Source organism: Monodelphis domestica, chromosome 6 (genome assembly GCF_027887165.1).
Source record: "Monodelphis domestica isolate mMonDom1 chromosome 6, mMonDom1.pri, whole genome shotgun sequence".
NCBI lineage: Eukaryota > Metazoa > Chordata > Mammalia > Didelphimorphia > Didelphidae > Monodelphis > Monodelphis domestica.
Window position 1 is genome coordinate 248,792,021 of NC_077232.1, and position 21,868 is coordinate 248,813,888.

The following is a 21,868-nucleotide window of genomic DNA, read 5'->3' on the forward strand; positions in this document are numbered from 1 at the left end:
TACATATATACACTTCTCATTCATGTCCCTTCATGCCTTCACATGCACATATTGTTCCCTAATTTTTTTCAATGTAATTTGCTTCACAATCAATCCATCCACTATATTTTAAGGTAGGGATAAGTCATTGCAGTCCCACAAGCTTAGCATCTTAGTGTCTGGCATATAGTAGGGACTCAATAAATGCTCACAAAATTGCAGTGAATCAACACATGTTTCTTTGTGCCTCCACTTTAATGTGAATTCCTAGGTGAGAAATATTTGGGTTCTGTTCATTGAGAGGTTTGTTTATCTATAGATTTGAACTGAAAGAGACAGGGATCATCTAATCCAAATCCTTACACCACTCTCATTTTGCAGGTAAGAAATTGAGTCAAAGGGGGCAGCTGGGTAGCTCAGTGGATTGAGAACCAGGCCTAGAAACTGGAGGTCCTAGGTTCAAATCTGGCCTCAGACACTTCCCAGCTGTGTGACCCTGGGCAAGTCACTTGACCCCCGTTGCCTAGCCCTTACCACTCTTCTGCCTTGGAGCCAATACACAGTATTGACTCCAAGACGGAAGGTAAGGGTCTTAAAAAAAAAAAGAAATTGAGTCAAAGCAAAGTCAAGTTACTTGTTCAGGTCATAGAAGTAGCACATAGTAGGATCAGGATTTAAATCAATGATTTCTGAACCAATATTTAGCGCACCTTTGGCTCCTTGTGTCTAATGCAGAGTTCTTGGAAGAACTTTAAATTTCAATTTTCTAAACATGTTTAAAATACAAAGGAAATCTTTAAACTAACATTCATGCTTAAGGAAAAGTAAAAAATATAATTTCAGTAGATTGGTCACTAAAGACACACTAGGAACCATTTTGATTATTGTAATTTACAATCTTAAAAAAGTATCCCAGGGCACAGAGAGTGACTTGGCCAGGGTCACACAACTACTAAATGCTAGGAAAAGGACTTAAATCCCCATGTCCATGATTTCAAAGGTAGCCCTCTGCTCACTCTATCACTCACCCAACCTGTCATTAGCCAACAAGAGAGGTGATATTATATGAGCATATCTTACAAGTTGGCCGAAAAATACTCGCAAACACAAATTTATTATTATCAAACTCTTTGACTTGAAAAATAGTTTCATTGTGATCCTTCAGCTTGGGCTCCACCCTACATGCTAACTAGAAGTAGGTGAGGACTGAAGTTTCCTCTGGATTGGAGTGCAGAGAGTAAAAATGAAAAAAAATTAGGAGATTTTCTTTGAAGAAAAAAAAACATTTTGATTTTGTATTTTGATCATTTTAAATGACCAAAGCAATTTCATTCAGATGCACCAGAGGCAAGTAATGCAAATGGAGACAAACAACTTAAAGTGAATTCTTTGCCCAAAGGGAATGAAGTGGAACTGAAATATGGGAGAGAGATTCTAATCAACATAGATCTCTTACCTATGTTTCTACAACCCTAATACAACTATAAATAATTAGGAATGTCCTAATCATTTCAGCCACCACAGGAATGCAGATGAGTAGATTCAAAAGCAGCAGCCTTTTTAATAAGGTAGACCAAGCCTATACATCATCAGGACAGAAAGAAGAATAGCCTTTAAACAATGAAATTCCACAAGGAGATATGTGGCTAGATGAGCTTCATCAGAGGCACACACAGGTCATGAAAAGTACACTTATACACTCAATCTACTTGTCTCTTAGGGGAAATGTGCAAATAGGAACCCTTAAGGTGAGCTTTAGACCTAATTATCCAAACTAATAATTTCCCAGGATACTACCCTCATCTCTTGGGAGAAAGCTCTATGCAAATAACAACAATCATAATGATGATGATAATGGTTAGAATGCATACAGTGATATCTCGATTTTCATCGATAATCAGTCTGAAAACAATCAGGGAAATCTGAAACCAAGGAAAACCAAGGCAATTATTTCCATATGAATCCATGTAAATCCAATTAATTAGACACTCCAAAAAACATACCAAAAACTTATTTCATAGAGAATAAATATAGTGTTTAATACTAAAAACAATAAGAAATGAATATAAAAGATTAATGTAAAGAATAAATGAACATTTAATGTGATATTTACCTTTTTCTAAAGACTCTTCTTGGCATATGGAAGACAGTGAGGAGAGGAGAAACAGGTGTTATTTGGAAGTGGAATCACCCTCCATAAGGGCGTTAGGCATCAAGGCATTATCTGGAAAGTCTTTGGACAGAAGCTGGCAGGTAGAGGAGTTGTTACCTTGATTATGTCCCTCTTCTCAGCTGAGATACTATGGGGAGAATTTCTACTTGACTGAGATGAGATATCTCACTACCAATGAGAGAGTTGATTTATTTTGTATAGTCAGGTATATATTCTCCTCCGTATCCTTTATTTGATTTTCATTTGCTATCTGTATGGATAAATGGATTTATTTGCTTTTCAATATATATATATATTGCTCACACTGAGCAGGAGAACATGTAGATTGCCTTTTGTTTTCAAAAAGTTAGCATCAAGGTTAAATGGGAACATTCACAAAATCTGAGGGACCCTACTAAACATTCATGAATTTTTTTATGGAAAAAATGGAGGAAAACCAAAACTGACAAAAATGGATGTCAATGAACACTGAGATATTACTGTATAATACTTTAATGTTTGCACCGCACTTCATAAATATTACCTCATTTGCTCTTCACAACAACCCTGACAGGAAGGTGCCATTATTATACCCATCTTTCAACTTTAGGAACTGAGGCAAGCAGAGGATAAGTGACTTGCCCAGGGTCACACTAGATATGAACTTAGACCTTCCTGACTCTAGGCACAAAAGTTTTTCCACCTCAAAGAAATAGAATTGGCTCTGGAGTCAAAGCATCTGACTTCAAATCCTGTATGTGCTTCCTACTATTAATATGACTTTAGATAAACCACTTACCTCTCCTGGATCACAGTTTGCTCTTCAGTTAAATGAAGGGGTTGAAAATGATGGCATTCAAGGAACTTCCAAATCTAGGTCTATGATCTGATGATAACAATAAATATTAAGGGGCTTAATGACTTAGAACCAAGTAATTCAGGCTTTGTAGAATAGGGAGCTTGTTTCTAGCAAGGTTGTGGCTACAATTCCAGAGTGGATCAGACCTTCTGCTGTGGGTAGTTTTGAAGAGGCATGGGAAAATTAAGAGTCTGCATGGTTTCCTACCCTTGTATGAAGCCATCAAGATGGGAGTTGTGATGTCAATTATAGAGAATAGCAGTAAAGCCCATCACAACCTGGCTGAAGTCTACTTTTTTAGTATTTTTAAACACTTCATAAAAATGATAATTAAAATTTCTAGTGCTTAATGTCGGCCAGATATTATGCCAAGCTCTTCACAATTACTATCTCTTTGATCTTTACAACAATCCTGGAAATTAGGTGCTTTTATTAATAATAATAGCTAATAATAATAATTGTTGTTCAATCATTTTAGGTATGCTCTATTCTTAATGATTCTATTGGGGGTTTTCTTGGCAGAGATACTGGAGTAATTTGACATCTCTGGAGTAATTTGACATTTCTTTCTTAAGCTTACTTTACAGCTGGGGATACTGATGCAAACAGGGACAAGTGATTTGTCCAGGTCACACTGCTAAGAAATGTCTGAGACCAGCTTTGAACTCAAGAAGATGAATCTTTCTGAATCTAGGGCTAGTACTCTCTTTACTTCATCAGGTAGCTACCATTATTAATAATAATAATCAAAATAATAGTTCACATTTATATCATTGTTTCTATTAACTGTGCTAAGCAGTTGTTAATTATTCTCTCTTCTGATCCTCCCAATAAGGTTGGGAGGTAGGCACTATTATCTCTATTTTATAGATGAGGAAACTGAGGTAAACAGAACTTAAGTGACTTGTCTAGGGTCTCACAGCTAGTAAATGTCTGAGAGCATATTTGAACTCGGGTTTCCCTGACTAGAGTAATGGACTCTATATATTGTGCCACCTTGTACCTCACAAACCTGTTAGCAAACCTTCTTACAGTTCTTCACACATGATATGTCATTTTCCAAAACCGTGCCCTAACTCAGGCTATTCCAGCAGCCTGGAATGTACTCTCTTCCCATCTCCACTTCTTAGCACCCTTAGATTCATTAAAATTTTAAATCATGCATCGCCCTTTCTTTCTTCTCCATGAAGCTTTTCCTGATCCCCGCCACCTGCAAGCTCCCTTGACTTTGTTTTTTGTACAACATATATATCATTATAGACGTACATGCTACGCCTTCTGATTGAATGTAAACTCCCCAAAGTAAACTGACCTAACAATAGAAAATGGAGTCAGGGAGACATGGGTTCAAATATCTACTGAGGCCCTTACTAGCATTGTAATCCTGGGCAAAAATCTGTCTAAGCATCAGTTTGTCAATCTGTAAAATGAGAGGATAGAATGTGAAGGCTTCTAACATCTCTTCCAACTCTAAATCCATGATCCTATGATGTCAAGTTCTATTGGACTTTGCCTTGGTATATAACAGCCACTTAATAAATACTCATTAATGGATTGAACACTTGATTGATTCTAGCATTAATTATGCCACAATAAATACAACTACCAAAAAAGAAAAAGAAATACAGTTATAAAATCACAGGATTAAACAGAGCAAGAAAGGATCTTAGAGGCCATTCAGTCCATTCCTTTCCTTTTACAGAGGAAGAAACTGAAAATTAGAGAACTTAAATAATTTGTCCAGGGTGACTCATCTTTGAATCTCTGAAGCAAGATTCAAATCCAAGTCATTGCTTATTAAGCACTCAGCTTAATAAATACTGATTGAATGACCAGTTATTGCCATCATATGCCAATGGGAAGTTTGAATCTTTCTGTTCCTTTCTGGTCTTTATTAAAGGAGGCTTGAATGCCAAAGATCCATGGGACAGCAGCCAAAAACAAGCATTTTATCCAATGGTGAAATCTTAAATGTTTAGCAACCAGCCCTTTTTTGGGGGTTGGGGGGGGACAATGTACACATGACACACTTTTAAGTTGCATCATTAAAATTTGACCCATCACTTTCTCAAGTCCAGATATCAACAAAACACTAAAGTAAGTCCTGATTTGAAGCTTTTGTTATTCCTGAAGTATAAAATGCTCACAATGAATATTGAACAATCAGTTCTGGCCAGGGAGTTTAGCCTTTGCTCCAGGATACCCTATTCTCATCCCATTTAAATTCTGAGGTACCACAACTAAGTGGATTTAGTGAAATGCTACATAGAAAATCAAATCCAAAAGGGTTCTCTTGATAATCAGACTAATGCCCCTGAGGGTCAAAAATGCTTAAACTACAGGACCTAACAGGATCACTCCACCAAAGTTACAGAGCTGAGTAAACAGCTTTCTGCAGAACTCCCTGAGACGGTATAAATCTCCACTTTGTGTGACAGTAACATCTTGTGACGTATGTTTTCAGTACTTTGTCTCCTAATTCAACAAGTAGCCTTTTTCCCCACTCCCATCCACACAAAAATGTAAACATACATTATAGTTTTGGAGAAACTTCCTTGGCATTTCCTTTGGGCTTTTTCCACTGCAACCCTGACTCTATGGGCCAAACACCGGCTGGTTTCAACAAAGCATCCTCACAAATACCTAGGCAAAACTATCAACAGCTCTATTGTCTTTTTGATAAAGTGCTCCCCCAAAGAGCTGACATTTGACATACAAGGTAAGCCCAACAAAGGATCCAAGAGATTATTCTTTCCTGCTATTATAATCCACTAACTTCTTGTTATTAGTTCTTAATCCAATATCATGTCTAGACGGTTTCTTCTATACCTCCAACAAAGCGTTGGGAAAAAGAATAATCTCATCTTCACATACTTCTATATTTTAGCAGCTTTTTCCTAGCCAAAAAGTATAAATAGCACCTTGTGTTCACCATTTGGAATAGGAACTTTATTTTGTCTTTCTATGCCATTTGTAATTTGCCGCTACAATGATAAACATTTTTTTTAAACTTGGTACTTAAAGTTCTTTTATGAGATGAATTTGATCTTCCTTTGAAACAATTACTAAGTAAACATTAAGAAGGTATTGTCTTCATTTCTAGTATGTATAATTCCATTGCCACTCTTATAAACATATGGCATAATAATGTTCCAAAAAGCATTCTTAATTAAAAATATTACAAAATATAATCTAAAAGGAAAAGGCATATTTGTCAGAAGAAGACAATCTATTTTTTAAAAAATATATTGATGCATTTTGCTTTTCTATTATGGTGATCTGTGAAATAATCTTCCACCATTCCCAACACTGAAACTTTTGTGGTAACCATGAAATACAGTAAAACAAAGTAGCAGTATACAGTGAGCACATCTGAGCACATATGCAACATTCTATACCCATATTCTCCCATAACTTCACCAAAAGGAAGGAATTGTGTTTTATTAGCTATTTTATGTGAACAAGATTTGTTATGAAAACTAATTAGAATTTGTCTTCCTTTCAGAGTTCTTTTCGGTATAATTCTAGTCATTATGTATATCGTTTCTTTGGTACTATTTCCTTCACAACCCTGTGACTATTCAGACAAATCTATCATGTCTTTGAATTTCTGACATTTGTTATTTATTACAATCAAAAATATTTTGTTGTGTTCATATACTGTAGTGTCCAATCATTTCCCGGACAACGGGCATCTGTTTTCCTCCAATTCCTTGCTATTCCAAAAAGTGTTCAAAAGAGAAATTCACTTTTGTAATAGCAAATATGTATATGTGTGTATATGTGTATTACCATTTTCTTTTCTTCCCTTGACAATTTGGGCGAAAGACCCCATTACTGGGGTGCCCTTCAGAATATGAATGCTCTATGACTCCTATAGCAAGAATAACTCTGCTACCAGGAATAAGAAAAAGTTTAATAAGAACTCTGTTTTAAACCATCACTCATCATTAAAGCATGAGATGAGAAATATTACACTTAATATCATAGAACATTTTAATTGTTAGATTTTGTGATGTTCTTATTTTTTTTAATGACACATTTGGAATTGGATATCTCTTTGTGTTGAAAGTAATGTCAACATCCTTCAAGCTTCCTAAATATATGACCTTCTCTGGCCTTTGGTGAGGTGGTAATCATCTCTGATAATGTTCATCTATTGGTCTCATGTGTAAGTGGTGGCTTTTTACCCTCTGCCAATGTCAATATGCCTAAAGGGTTGTGAAGGAAGTGATGAGAATGAGGGGTGAGGGAGGGATACTCACATTGCTGGGAGCTTGCCAAGAAGCTGACCCTATGCAGCTGTCATGGAACACCTGCCCTCTATTCAAGAACAGGGGGTGGCATTCTTAGAGAGAAACTAGAGAAATATGGATTACACAAACTACGAAAAGATGGATTGCCTATTGTCTTTGATATTTTGGGCACAAGACTAATTATTAATGGATCAAGGTCAAATTGCCAGAAAGTATTGTCCCAATGTTAAGGGACATTAATAAGAAAAAAAGTTTTTTTTTTAATTTTTTTCTTTTTTTAACTTAAAACACACATTTTTTTTATAATGTCCATGGCAAAGAAGAAGCTGGCAGCAATTTTAAATTATATTTGGAATGTATTAAAATATAGAGCAATCTTAATAAGTTAGAGAAATTATTTTAAAACAGTATGATGAGTTTTAAGAATCATAGAAAGTAACTGACATAAGATTAGAATAAACATTTTATATTAATACTAGGGAAAATTTTATAGTATACAAATCTCCAGAGTTATAAGTAGTGGATACTGAAGAAAAGGATTTTATTTTTAAAATACAATCATTGACAAAGATAAGTTTTAATAGGACTTCAAAAAGAAATAGTACACTTACCCTGTTTTGAGTTGCCCCTATTTAGGCTTATTTGAGTTCTGTACTCTGCTATGGACATCACATGCTTGGAAAGAAAGACAAATTGGAAACAGTTCAAAGGAAAGAGACCAAACTGATAAAAGGTTTGGAAATAAGGCAGACCTATGAGCACTGGGCATGTTCAGGCTAGGACAGACAATTGAAAGGGAGACATGGTAATTGTCTAAAAACATTTAAAGTGATGTTAGGGAGAGAAAAAACGGATCACTTCACCTTGTTAATCATGAAGAATAAAAGAAGAAGGAGTTGTGGGCTTATGATGCAATGTGGATTGCACTGATCGAGGGATAATTTATTTTATTTCTTTTACTCTCAAGCTAATTTATTTGGTTTTGTAATTTTGCAAGGCTCAAGTTCAAGTACATAGCTATAATTGGCATTTACTTTTAGACCTAAGGGCAGAAAAGACAGCAAATCAACACAGATGAGTTGATTTTAAACTGGTGTCCTTTACTGTAGAAACAATTGACTAGTAGGTTAGTAGTAGGCTATTAGAGATATCATAAAGAAGTAAATGTATACAAATAAATTTACTTCTTTAAGATATCTCTAATAGCCTGAGACCTCTTCTTTCTAAATTCTCTTAAATAATAGTGATCCCCCACAATTCATTCTAACCTAAAACTCAGGGGCTACTTGAAATTTATTTCACATTTATGAAAGGAGGATGGGACTTCTGGTGGCATATTGGAACATATTGTGGGTCCAACATTTCTAAAAACAAAAACAAAAAAACTCACCTTTCCCAATTCCTACTGACCCCTTCATGGGAGTTATCTGTCCTTTACCCAAATAAGTATTTTATGTACCCCTCAAGGCAGTTGGGGATGGGGGTACAGTATTAAAAGATTTTATAATTAAGGTTGGATTAGCATTAAGACTGCAAAGCAATGCAAAGACTAGGCAATGTTTTTGACATTTGAAGGAAGTATGTAATGTTGGATTAAGCAACAAGTAACCAAACATTCTCTCCAACTAGGCTTTGATGTTAGAGACTGAGGGGGCCCCATGTTTCTTGCCAGTTGCCTCACTGCATTTCCGATATGGTGTTCTTAAAACATCCCATTAATGCCCCTGAACCAAGTGGGGGGGAAATGACTTTGGACCTCCCTAATGGTTTCTCAAGAATTCTCTTTTTATTATTTCTGCAGTTCTGATTTTTTTTCTGTTTTTACATTTTCTAGTGACTTTGATTGATCTAATATGATCTAATTTTCTGTCTTTTTTAAAAATAAAAGGATGGAAATTTGCCCACCAGGTGGATATTCCCCAATTCTCACAACTTGACTCAAATAATTTTTTATCAGGGTGCCTCTGAACAATGAGAACTCATAACTCACTCAAATGGGAAGCAGTTGGGGGGTTGCTACATGGCATTCAGCTCAATTGTTGACACTGTTAACAGCTGTTACTGTCCATCTCTATTTAACAACTGTGAATATAAGAAAAACCACATAGATGTATGAGGATCTAGTCTCTTTCCATTAGGTTAATGGAATTTTTGCACATATAACTATTGATAGAATTTTTGCTTTAATTTTCTCTTTCATTTCAATAATGACTTCAGTTTTATTATCAGCTTATAAACATTAATGATAGAATCATTTATCTTCAAATAATTTTTCCTGCTCCTATAACTTATCAGTTCTGTTCAACTTAACTACAAAATGTTGGTCAGCTGTAGACAAAAAAACAATCAGATTGTATAAGAACTTTCCATCTGTTTGGCCACCACCCTCAGCATAGGTTATGGTGCATTGGAAATTAGCATTGATAATGTTGGTTAACTAATATAAATTACATTCTGAGATCATAGGCAAGTTGAAATCATATGATCATTTCTAATTTAACCCAATGTAGATGGTGCCTTAGTCCCTACTCTGTGAACTTAAATACACAGGTATAGAATTAAAATTGGCAGAAAGAAGTGAAATACATTTTTATTTGGGTTGAAAAATGAATCTTTCTATATATCATGAGGGTGAAATGAACAAAGAGTGAAAAGACCACAGTCAATAAAATAAAGATGAAAACTGATTTGGAAGAAAATGCAGAAAAACAATTTATATTTTCATTTTATCTAAAGCTTCACTATAATTTTTAATATTTTCCCAAAACAAAAATGAATAGCTGAATCTCAAAAGCAAGAATGTATAGATTCAATCTAATCCAATTTGTACATGATTCTAAATTCCTTCTATAGCATCCCTGACAACATGTATTCAACCTCCACTTCAAAGACTCCAGTGTAAAGGGGACTCCATCCCCCTATTGCAGATTCTACTTTTATACAGTTTTAATGTCCCAGCTTTTTTTCTCCTTTCAGTGAATCTAAATGTACCTTTCTCGTCTTATTTCTGTCCTTTGTGAACAAACTTAAAAGTAATAAATTTAACACATTTTCCACATGATACCTCTTAAAATACCGGAAAATGTCTGTCATCAGCATTCCAGGTCTTCACTTATTCAAGGTAAATATTAATTCAATGATGATTTATTGAGCACTTACTGTATGCCTGACATTATGCTAGGCACTGAAGAAACAAAGACAAAAATTAAAATTGTTGCTAGGTACAAGGAGTATCCTAAAGAGAGGGTGCACACATGTACACACATGTTCACACAATGGTTTCTGAGACAACTATTAACTGAAGGTATAAGGATAATCTTCCCATAGAAGAGGGTGATTCAGCTTACCCTTGAAAGGTGAAAATAAAGACAAATGTATTCCAGATATTAGTGGCCTGTGCAAGTCAATCAGACTAAGTGGTGAAATGTTCAGATCTTTCAGTATCTCTTTTTCTGTTGGTCTCCAGTCACTTCATCATGTTCATCTTCCCTCTATGGAAACATACCAGTTTGCCACTGTCATTCTCAAAATACAGCATGCAGAACTATCCATAGTGATTCAACTATGCTCTCACAAGGACAGGGGACATTAGAACTATCATCACTTCAATTTGGACATTTTGCCTCCTTTAAAGGGAGCACAAACAGAGTTAGCTTTTTTGAGCTATCATGTTGCATTGCTCATTCATATTAATTTTGCAGTGAACTGCAATTTCTACTTTTTTCCCTTAGGAATTGGAGAATTTCAAAGTGGGAAGGGCCATGCTCAAAGAAACATTCCTATAAAAACATAAACCAACAATCTCTCCTTGAAGACATCAATGGAGGGGAAATACATTAAGTTTCCAAGTTTTTTTTTTTCCAAGTTTTGGGGCAGCTCTAATTTGTCTCTACATGGAACATAACTCGACCTCCTTACAATTTCTACCTATTGATTCTATTTTTGCTTTATGGTATTAAAGAATAAAAATCTTATTCCTCATCTTGCAAAAGATTTTAAATTTTTAAATAAATCTTTCATATGTTTTTGAGTCTTCTTTCAAGTTAATTTTAAATGGATTCAATTGTAAAAATCAGGGATTGTTTGAAATTTATTTCAAAATTTTAGCAATGAGAAAATTAAGATGCCATTAGAATGTATTATAAGATCCTATTACACAGAATTCTAGTGGATGAGAAGGGTGATGGCAGAATAGAGAAGAACTCAGCAGAGGCATCCCAAAATTCCCCTGAAACTAATTTAAAATAATATCTCCAATTGAATTCTGGGGTGACTGAACCAACAAAAGATTAGAGTTAGACATTCTTCTCTACCAAGACAACATAGTACATCATAAAGACAGATCTTTGATGAAAAGGATTAATATGGTCCAGAGCTCATGTTGAGGACCCAATACTAATGGTACTAATAATGGCATCAGAAGCAGCTGCATTTTGGGAAGCTCCCAAGCCAAAGATATTAATGGCAACTGATCAGAAAGAGATTACATGGTACCCAGGTGCTAAAAGGAGATAGAGGATCAGATTCTGCTTAACAAATTCTATTGCTTATATCAACTTGTGGATCATAGTTCAAAGGCAGAGAGGAGCACCTTTGGTGAAGAGGAAATGGAAGCCTTGAGGAGAAGTATCACTTCTGGCCCCAAAGAATCAAGGATTCCATAGGAACAGTTTCATTATTAGACCCACAGGAAGAGAGCCCTAAGGAGCAGTATCACTTGTAATCCCAAGTAATAAAGTATTCTTCCTGAGTAAAGACCAGAATACAGAGCAAGAGAATGGTTATCACATCTCTCCCCAGATTACACCTACATTTAAGTACTGAAAATCTCTGAAGCCCAAAAACTAATTACAAAAATTGGAGTGTGAAAAAACCTAATACTTGAAATGAAACCACTGAACCCCTTCAAGGAAAATAACCCAGTATTAATGAAATATTATCAAAAAAATTTGGTGGGAAAATGAACAAATAACAAAAATGAAACTGACCATAAAAGACCACCAGGTTGAAAGAGATGATCAAGACACAAATTTAGAAGACAATGAAGTCAAAACATCTACAAGCAAAACCTCAAAGAAAATTTTGAACTGAAAAAATAGAAGCCCAAAAAAGAATTTTTAGAAGATTAGAAGATCTTGAAGTAAAATATAAATTGCACAGGAGAAAGAGGTAAAGAAATGAAAGCAAAGGAAGAAAACTGTGAAAAAAATAATTAACAGCTTGATAAAAGAGGCACAAAAACACTTAAGAATATAGGTACTAAAAAACAAAATAGATTAAAAAAGAAAGAAGTATAAAAATCAAGAGGCGGAGTCAAGATGGCCGCCTAGAAGGAGCAGAAGTTCAGACCTCTGAATACCCTTCCTTACCAACCACAAACTGAATGCTCCTAGGGGACTGAAAATCAAACTTAAAAACAAGACAGAGCTGAGGAACCCTCCTGCTGGACTTAATTCAAAAGGTACAGCCCCCCATCCCCCCAAAAAAATCCAGAATCTGAGAACACTCAGGAAGACAGAAGGAAGGTCCCAGGACTCATCCCTCCTCCCAATTAGAGCTCTGAGTCTCCAGTGGCAGCAGGAACATATGGGTGGGCAAAAGTGCTGGTTTGGAGGGTGTACCTTGTGGGTAGGGCTGTACCAAGTTCAGAGTGTCCAACACAGATGGCGGGGAAGGAGCTAGAGAGGGAGTATAAACCTGGCAGCCTGGCCAGAGCTGTGGAGATCCTCCATATTTGCGCCAGCCTTCCAGGAGGTTTTGGACTCAATGCACACCCAGCCCAACTAAGCTGAACTCCCATCAAAAGTCTCCAGAACTCAGGGAAGCCCAGGCTCCGCACCCATTCTCATTGACTGCTGGACTTTAATCCAATCAAAAGTCTCCAGAGGACAGGGAAGCTCAAACCCCCAACAACCCTCCCCCAGAGACTATACCAAGAGATCTTCTGTTAAAGCTCCAAGATGGGAGACTGAAAGAAGCCCCCAAAACCAAAAAAATGAGAGGAGCAAGAGCACAGACAAATATAGGGAATAAAGAAAGGGTGAATATTGTAAAGATTAAAATTTAGGGGAGACTGAGGCAGGTAGAAATTAGTTTCTCTCTATAAGGAGTATTATATTTTTTAGAGGTTTATTAAGGATTAAGGATTAAAGAAAATACAGGATAAGGAAAACGTGCCTAGGCCATAGGCCTAGACAAGACCTCGCCTACATTATGGAAAGAGCCACGTCTGCTCCAAAACAGAAGTCCAAAAAAGAGAGAGCCTCAAAAGCCTTTGCAATCAGCTTAAGTACCTTCTTGATCTCACCCACCTCAGAATTCCGTGAGATTACAAAGCATTTTGGGGAAGTGGAGCAAGGACTTGTGGGGATTGAAGTCCAGAGTTCAAATCTCAATTTTACATTCCCCCCTGTTTGATCCTCTGGGAAGAAGTCCTTCCCCAAAGGATCATAAAAACATAATCAATTTAAAGATTACAATAATTTGAGGATAAGAAAAAAAAAGAACAAAACCAATAATTGCTGGATGCATTGACAGAAAGCCAGTTAGGGGGCAGTCCCCTTTGGCATAAAAATTTACATACAAATAAATGTTCAATCAACCATACCCAAAGTTCAATTTTGTGCAACTTGTGGTCTGGAGGCTTCTTCACGATGGCTTCTCCAACAGTTCACTTCTGGATTCAGAAAGGTAGCTTCTTCTTTACCTAAAATTCTTCTCAAAAGGAATTTAAACTTTGCAATTTAAATAATAATATTTTTTTTTACATTCCCCCCTTTAAGAGGGTGATTGACAAATACAGGATCACATAGGGATGCATGGCTGAGGTATGAGGTATATGAATCAATTGGCAAGAGATATTAAAAGACATCAGAAAAATCAAAAGAAAAAAAGAAAAATTTTTGGATGAAAATATAGACTATCAAAATCTTATGTGTAAAAATTCCAAGTAAAAGAAAAATAAATCTATAACGGGTCCTTGAATCAGGGCCCAATCAAAATGATCTAAGCAATGATGCATTTACCCAGTCAATAGCCAGGACTACAGAAAGGTACCACACTATGAGAGGCAGAAAAGAAAGGGACCAGATTATAGAAGCCAAGTAGGAGCCAAGTTTGGGGATACTAGTCTGTGAGTATCTTCAGAGTGAGTGTGGACACAAGGAAAGCCTATGTCTAGCAATGATAAACATAGTAACCTTGAGTCTTCACACTAGGTTCAAGACCTTTGTATTGGCCTAGACGTGCATCAATCCATCCTGAACTGGCCTTTCTTTGGCTCTGTGCAATGGCTCTTGTGTGTATATCTTGTCCTGGAATCAGACAGAATCATTAAGCAAAGTCCCATAATTTATTTAAATAATTAGTGGCATCGTTTTTATAGTCACAAGCTTTTTAGGGCATGCATTAGCAAATGTATTTCAAACTTGTAGCACTGAAAAGTCAAAAAGTTAAAGAAAATCTTAATGCTGGTGACATGTGTTTCAAATATAAAAAGGAGAGAAAAATAATTAAAAAACTGAAAAAGTATATTGCACATGCAAGAAAAATATAATAAAAAAGAGCTTTAAAAATTCAAAAATATAGCTTATAATCATTGACACTCTGTGTCAGCTAAGAAAATATAGAATACAAGGCTTTCTCACCAAAAATGAGATCCATTTCCTCTTAATATCTGGCCATGCTCACTGTGAGTAGAAGGCAAATGAATTGAACAAGGTTAACAATTTTTTCATCTTTAAAAATACAGTAGTACAAATATGTAGTTATCAAAATCCCCAAAATTCTCAATAGCCCAATTAATTACAATAGCAAATAAACACACTTTCATATTTCACATAAGTTGCTGTATGACATTTTTAAAACCTATGAATTGATGGACATTTGTCACAATTTTTACAAACATACCAATTTTTCAACCTTGGTATTTAAACATATTTTTTTAAACAAAGTAAAACTCATCTTGGGTTAAGAACATAATCAAGAAATCTAGATATCATTCTGGTGCAAGTAAAGTAGTAAGCTGAAGAGTATAAATAAAGGGGTGCTCCTTTTGGAGGCTTTTAGGGATACAAATGCCCTGAGATTAACTGCCCAACTTCCATTAACATGTGGGAAGGTTGGGGTTTATAAAATGTATTTCACTTCAGCTAATAGAATGTGCCTTACCTCGTGGTAGGGGCAGGCAAAAATAACCAGATTGTTAAAAAAAATTCCAAAAATCATATTTTAAAAACCCTTAAAATCAAATCATTTGAAGTATTTAGCACATTAAATTTTTCCAAGATTGTTAATACAATTATAACCAGTTCTGAAGTCCATCTATCCTGGGCAAAATAGAAAAAAGCTGTTTTTTCATATATGGGCTTATTCACAATAATATTTGTTCAATAATTATAGGGGGAAAACAACAGAATTTTTAAAACTAAGTACATTCAAAATAAATTCAATCAACCTTCAGTTCAAGCAGAATAATATTGAATCCAGTAATATATGAACTTAAAATCACAAAGTTAAACCATAACAAAAAATGCAATAGAATACAAAGATTTTTATAAACCATTGCAGTCTGAAATGCCTTAGAATATAGCCTTTAGTCTCTTCAAAGTTCCTTGGGTTCTTATCCATTTAAATGTCTATTGTCAGAAGGCAGAGTGGTAAGAGCTAAGCAATGGGGTCTAAGGGGTCTGCTCAGGGCCCCACAGCTGGGAAGTACCTGAGGCCAGATTTTAACCCAGGACCGCATGTTCTCAGGTCTGGCTCCCTTGAGCCACCCATTTGCCCCTTCAAAGTTAAAGTTGAATCTTTGGGCTGAATCTGCTCCCTGACAGGTAGGTAAAATCAATGAAATTACCCAGAAGAGTCAAAAGGTATCCTTTTAAACAGCCCATTGCTTTTTAAGTTTCTGTTTGAAAAAATCTGTTTCTTCTCCTCTCCCTTTTCTCTCTCCCTTGCTCTGATACCTCCTCCTGCCCCAGTCCACATGGAGCCCAGGCCGCCCACGTGGAGCCAATACCCCATTTCGTTACCAGCTGATAGAAATGAGTCCTGAGCGATCTGCTCCAAGGAACTGTGTTTGTTGGGCAGGCAGGTCACTAGGTGATTGCAATCTTGGTTGAATCAGTTGGGCCAAGTGAGTGAGAGAAAGACTGAGGGGTCGGCAGGGCCGGGAGCCAGAGTGCAGACAAGCAGGGCCTGGAGCTCGGGCACCAGGTGAGAGGCCAGGAGCAGAAGCAGGATAAGCAGGCAGGCAGAACTTAGCAGCCAGGGGCCAGGTGAGCGGCAAACACAACAGGTCTGGATAGGGGACTGCAGCTTTGTGAGGGTAAAAAAAAAAAAACAAAAAACCTTGGACAGAGAGATGTGGCTTAAAAAAATTTTCTAGGTACTAGCTATTAAAGATTAAGTAAAGATCAGAAAAGAAATCAGAAGATTGAGAGTTTTTTTTTTCCCCATTAGGTCACCAAACTGTAAAGATTAAAATTTAGGGGAGACTGAGGCAGGTAGAAATTAGTTTCTCTCTACAAGGTGTATTATATTTTTAGAGGTTTATTAAGGATTAAGGATTAAAGAAAATACAAGATAAGGAAAATGTGCCTAGGTCATAGGCCTAGACAAGACCTCACCTACATTATGGAAAGAGCCATGTCTGCTCCAAAACGGAAGTCCAAAAAAAGAGAGAGCCTCAAAAGCCTTTGCAATCAGCTTAAGTACCTTCTTGATCTCGCCCACCTCAGAATTCCGTGAGATTACAAAGCATTTTGGGGAAGTGGAGCAAGGACTTGTGGGGATTGAAGTCCAGAGTTCAAATCTCAATTTTACAATATGAGCAAACAACAGAAAAAGAAGAAACTACAATAGACAGCTTCTATTCAGCAAACAGAACAGAGGGGGAGAGATCAGCAAATTATAAATCAGAAATCCAAGCGAATTGGATACAGGCTGTGGAAGAACTCAAAACACAATTAAGAGAGGCTGAAGACAATGGAACAACAATGAGAAAATAGTGTCTTGAAAGCCAAAATCAATCAACTGGAAAATGAGGCAAAGGAGATGAAGATAAGACAAAGGAGATGAGGTAAAGAGGATGAAAGAAGACCTTCAAAGAAAATCAGACCAGAAGGAAAAGGTGACCAAAAAGCCAGGGATGAAATCCAGTCTTTAAGAACCAGAATACAACAACAAGAATTAAGTGACCTCACAAGGCAGCAGGACACTATGAAACAAAATGAAAAGAATGAAAAAAATGGGAAAAATATGAAGCATCTCATTCACAAAACAGACGATTTAGAAAATCGTTTGAGAAGAGACAATTTAAGAATCATTGGTCTACCAGAAGACCATGACAAAAGAAAAAACCTGGACATAATACTACAGGGAATTATTCAGGAAAACTACCCCGATATCCTAGAACAAGAGGGAAAAGTGGAGATTGAAAGAATCCACAGATCACCTCCTGTATTTAATCCCCAATTGACAACACCCAGGAATGTTATAGCCAAATTCAAAAACTATCAGACCGAAGAAAAGATATTACAAGCTGCCAAGAAGAAGTCATTCAGATACCACGGAACCACAGTGAGGATAATGCAGGATCTGTCCGCATCCACACTGAAGGACCAAAAGGCATGGAATATGATATTCCAGAAAGCAAGGGAACTAGGTCTACAACCAAGAATCAACTACCCAGCAAAAATGTCTATATTCTTACAGGGAAAGGTATGGTCATTCAACACAATAAAAGAATTCCAAGCATTTTTAAAGAAAAGACCAGACCTTAACAGAAAATTTGATGTCCAAGCACAGAACTCAAGAGAATCATCAAAAGGTAATAAAAAAAAGAGGGAAAAAAGAAAAATAAAACCAAAAAAAATTTTAGGAGACTCAATATGTTAAAATGATATGTATCCCTGAAAGAAAATAGGTCATTGTTAACTCTTAAAAACTTTTGCTATCACCTGAGCAGATAGAAGAATTACACTTAGAGGGAAAGGAGACAAACTATATAGGATGAAAGGACAAGACATAAATAGTTATATAGATATATGCATGCATAAATACATATACACATATGTGTATATATATATATATATATATACACACACACACAGAACTGGGGTGTATAGGGTGTTCAGGGAGGGGTAGTATTTCTGCTATCTCCAGCCTCTGACCCCTACCTGACACCCAGATCTCACTTGTGGCTCCCAGTAGCTGCTAGCATGTGGCAGTGGCCACACCCCAGGCAGCTGCTTCTACAGGTCGGTTAAACCTTCTGAGGGTAGCCATCAGGTTGTCGACCCCTGGTGAACCAGGGCTTTGCTCACCCAGCATGGGAAGACTGCTTTGGCTGAACAGGCTGAAGAAATCAATAAGAAGGTTCAACGGCTGAGATGGCGACGCAGCAAAGCACTGTGGAGTGCTCAGGGTGTGTTGGAGCACAAAAGACAACACAGCTATCCAATGCAGCTGAGGAAGTCTCCAGGTGTAATGATTTTTCATACCACTGGACACAGGCTTCTAATGCCGAGAGAGTGGGACTGTCTCTGTGCATCGACTTTTCCACTTAAATCTCTTTCACGCACAAGTATCTTTGTGCACACTCATCTATCCTGACCCCGTCCACCCTCTTCAAGACCTGCGGTGAAGGGGGAGTGGTGATGCAACAGGTGGAGGTGACCACTGCCAGTTGCAGTCACAATCCTGCACGTAGGCGGCCCATGGACCATTGGTTGCTCGGCCCTATAAGGCAGCAGGGACATTCGGCAGCATCCTGGGTGACTGAGCAGCCCTCTCTAGGACAGCACTGCTCACCCTAATCAAGGGAGAGGACTAGAAAAGGTGTCCCAAACATTGCCTGCCCTACAAACACCTGGTCAGCATACCACGGCTGGCAGGTAATCCTTTTAAGTGGTCTAAATCAAAGAAAACAAAATACAAAGAAACTCCTACTAGGAGCATGGAACATCAGGGCATTACTTGATAGAGAGAATACCCCAAGACCTGAGAAAAGAACAGCTCTAATCGGTAAAGACCTGGTGCGATATAACATCAACATCGCAGCATTAAGTGAAACACGCTTGCCAGAAGAGGGATCACTCAGCGAACCCACCACTGGATACACCTTCTTCTGGAAAGGTAGAGCCTCAAATGAAGACAGAATCCATGGTGTTGGCCTGGCTATCAAGACCAGTTTGCTCAAACACCTGCCAGACTTGCCTGTGGGCATCAGCGAGAGGCTCATGAAGATCTGTTTGCCTCTCAGCAAAGACCAGTATGCCATAATCATCTGCTCATATGCCCCAACCCTGACCAGCACAGAGGAGACCATCAAGCAGTTCTACTGTGACCTGAGTGCCTTCCTGCACTCAGTGCCCACAAATGACAAGCTGATACTACTGGGAGACTTCAATGCCCTCATTAACCAGGACCATGAAAGATGGAAAGGAGTGCTCGGCAAACACGGCATGGGCAAAATGAACAACAATGGCCTACTGCTACTCAGCAAATGTTCAGAGTTCAAACTCACCATCACGAACACTGTGTTCAGAATGGCGAACAAATACAAAACAACGTGGATGCATCCACGATCAAAACAGTGGCATGTCAATGACTACATCATTGTACGCCAGCAAGTTATCCAGGATGTACAGATCACCAGAGCCATGAGAGGAGCTGAATGCTGGACAGACCACCTATTGGTTAGAGCGACTCTTCAAATGTGCATTGAGCCTCACCATCCAAAACGCGCCCAGACAGTTCATGCATTTTACAATGTGAATCGTCTTAGAGATCCATCTTATTTGCAAACATTCCAGGCCTGCCTGGATGACAAGCTGTCTGCCAAGGAGCCACTCACTAGAAGCTCAACCAAGAAAGGGAACCAGTTCAGAGATGCAGTGAAGGAAACATCAAAGGCAGTCCTAGGCCCCAAACAACCAGCAACCACCAGGACTGGTTCGACGAAAACAACACTGCTATTGAAGACCTATTGAGCAAAAAGAACAAAGCCTTTATGGAGTGGGAAAATAACCCAAATTCTGCTCCTAAAAAGGACAGATTCATGTCTCTCCAAGCCACAGAGCAACTTGAGATCAGGAAGATACAAGACCGATGGTGGAAAAAAAAAGGCAGAAGAAATCCAGCACTTTGCTGATACAATAAACTATAAACAATTTTTCAGTGCCCTCAAGACTGTCTATGGGCCATTAAAACCCACCACCACTCCCTTGCTATCCTCTGAAGGTGACAATCTCATAAAAGATAAAAAAGGCATCAGCAACAGGTGGAAAGAACACTTCAGTCAGTTTCTCAATTGACCCTCTTCAGTGGACCAAAGCGCCCTTGACCAGATCCCCCAAAACTGCACCATTGAACAACTTGGCATCCCTCCTTCAATAGAGAAAATCCAAAAAGTCATTAAACAAATGAGTGCAGGCAGGGATCCCAACCGAGGTATACAAGACCTTAAATGGAAAGGAGCTTCAGGCATTCCACGTAGTGCTGACCAGCATATGGGAAGTGGAAGACATGACCCCAGAAATCAGAGATGCCCCCATCGTAGCCCTATACAAGAACAAAGGCTCACGAGCAGCCTGTGACAACTACAGAGGCATCTCACTACTCTCCACTGCTGGAAAGATCCTCACCCATGTTATACTCAGCAGACTCCTGTCATCTGTTTCAGGGCAGAACCTGCCTGAATCACAATGTGGCTTCCGACCACATCGCAGCACCATCGGCATGGTCTTCACGGTGAGGCAAATGCAGAAAAAATGCCTTGAGCAAAACCTGAGTCTCTACATTGTCTTCATAGACCTGACAAAGGCGTTCAACACAGTGAACAGGGACGCATTGTGGGTGATCCTCAGCAAGCTCAGTTGCCCAGCAAAATTCGTCAAACTGATCCAGCTCTTTCATGTCGACATGCCAGGGGAAGTCCTATCTGGTGGAGAGAATTCCAGTCGCTTCAACATCTCCAGTGGTGTGAAACAAGGCTGTGTCCTCACTCCAGTACTACTCAACCTATCCTTCACCCAGGTATTACGACATGCTGTGATGGATCTAGACCTGGGCGTCTACATCAAATACCGACTGGATGGCTCACTATTCGACCTTCGCCGCCTGACTGCAAAAACAAAGACAACAGAGAGACTCATCCTGGAAGATCTCTTTGCAGATGACTGTGCTCTCATGGCCCACCAAGAAAATCATCTCCAAACCACTGTGGAAAGGTTCTCTACAGCAACAAAACTGTTTGGCCTGACTATCAGCCTCAGCAAAACAGAGGTGCTGTTCCAACCCACACCAAGGAGGCCAAGTAACCAGCCGTGCATTACAATCGACAGCACGCATCTTTCTAACGTCAACACTTTCAAGTACCTGGGCAGCACCATTGCCAACGACAGGTCTCTAGACCACGAGATCAATGCCAGGATCCAAAAGGCCAGCCAGGCACTCGGGCGGCTGCGCTCCAAAGTCCTCCAACACAGAGGTGTAAGCACTGCGATGAAGCTCAAAGTGTACAAAGCAGTGGTCCTCAGCTCGCTCCTGTACGGTTGTGAGACATGGACACTGTACCGGAAGCACATGAAACAGCTGGAGCAATTCCACCAATGCTCTCTC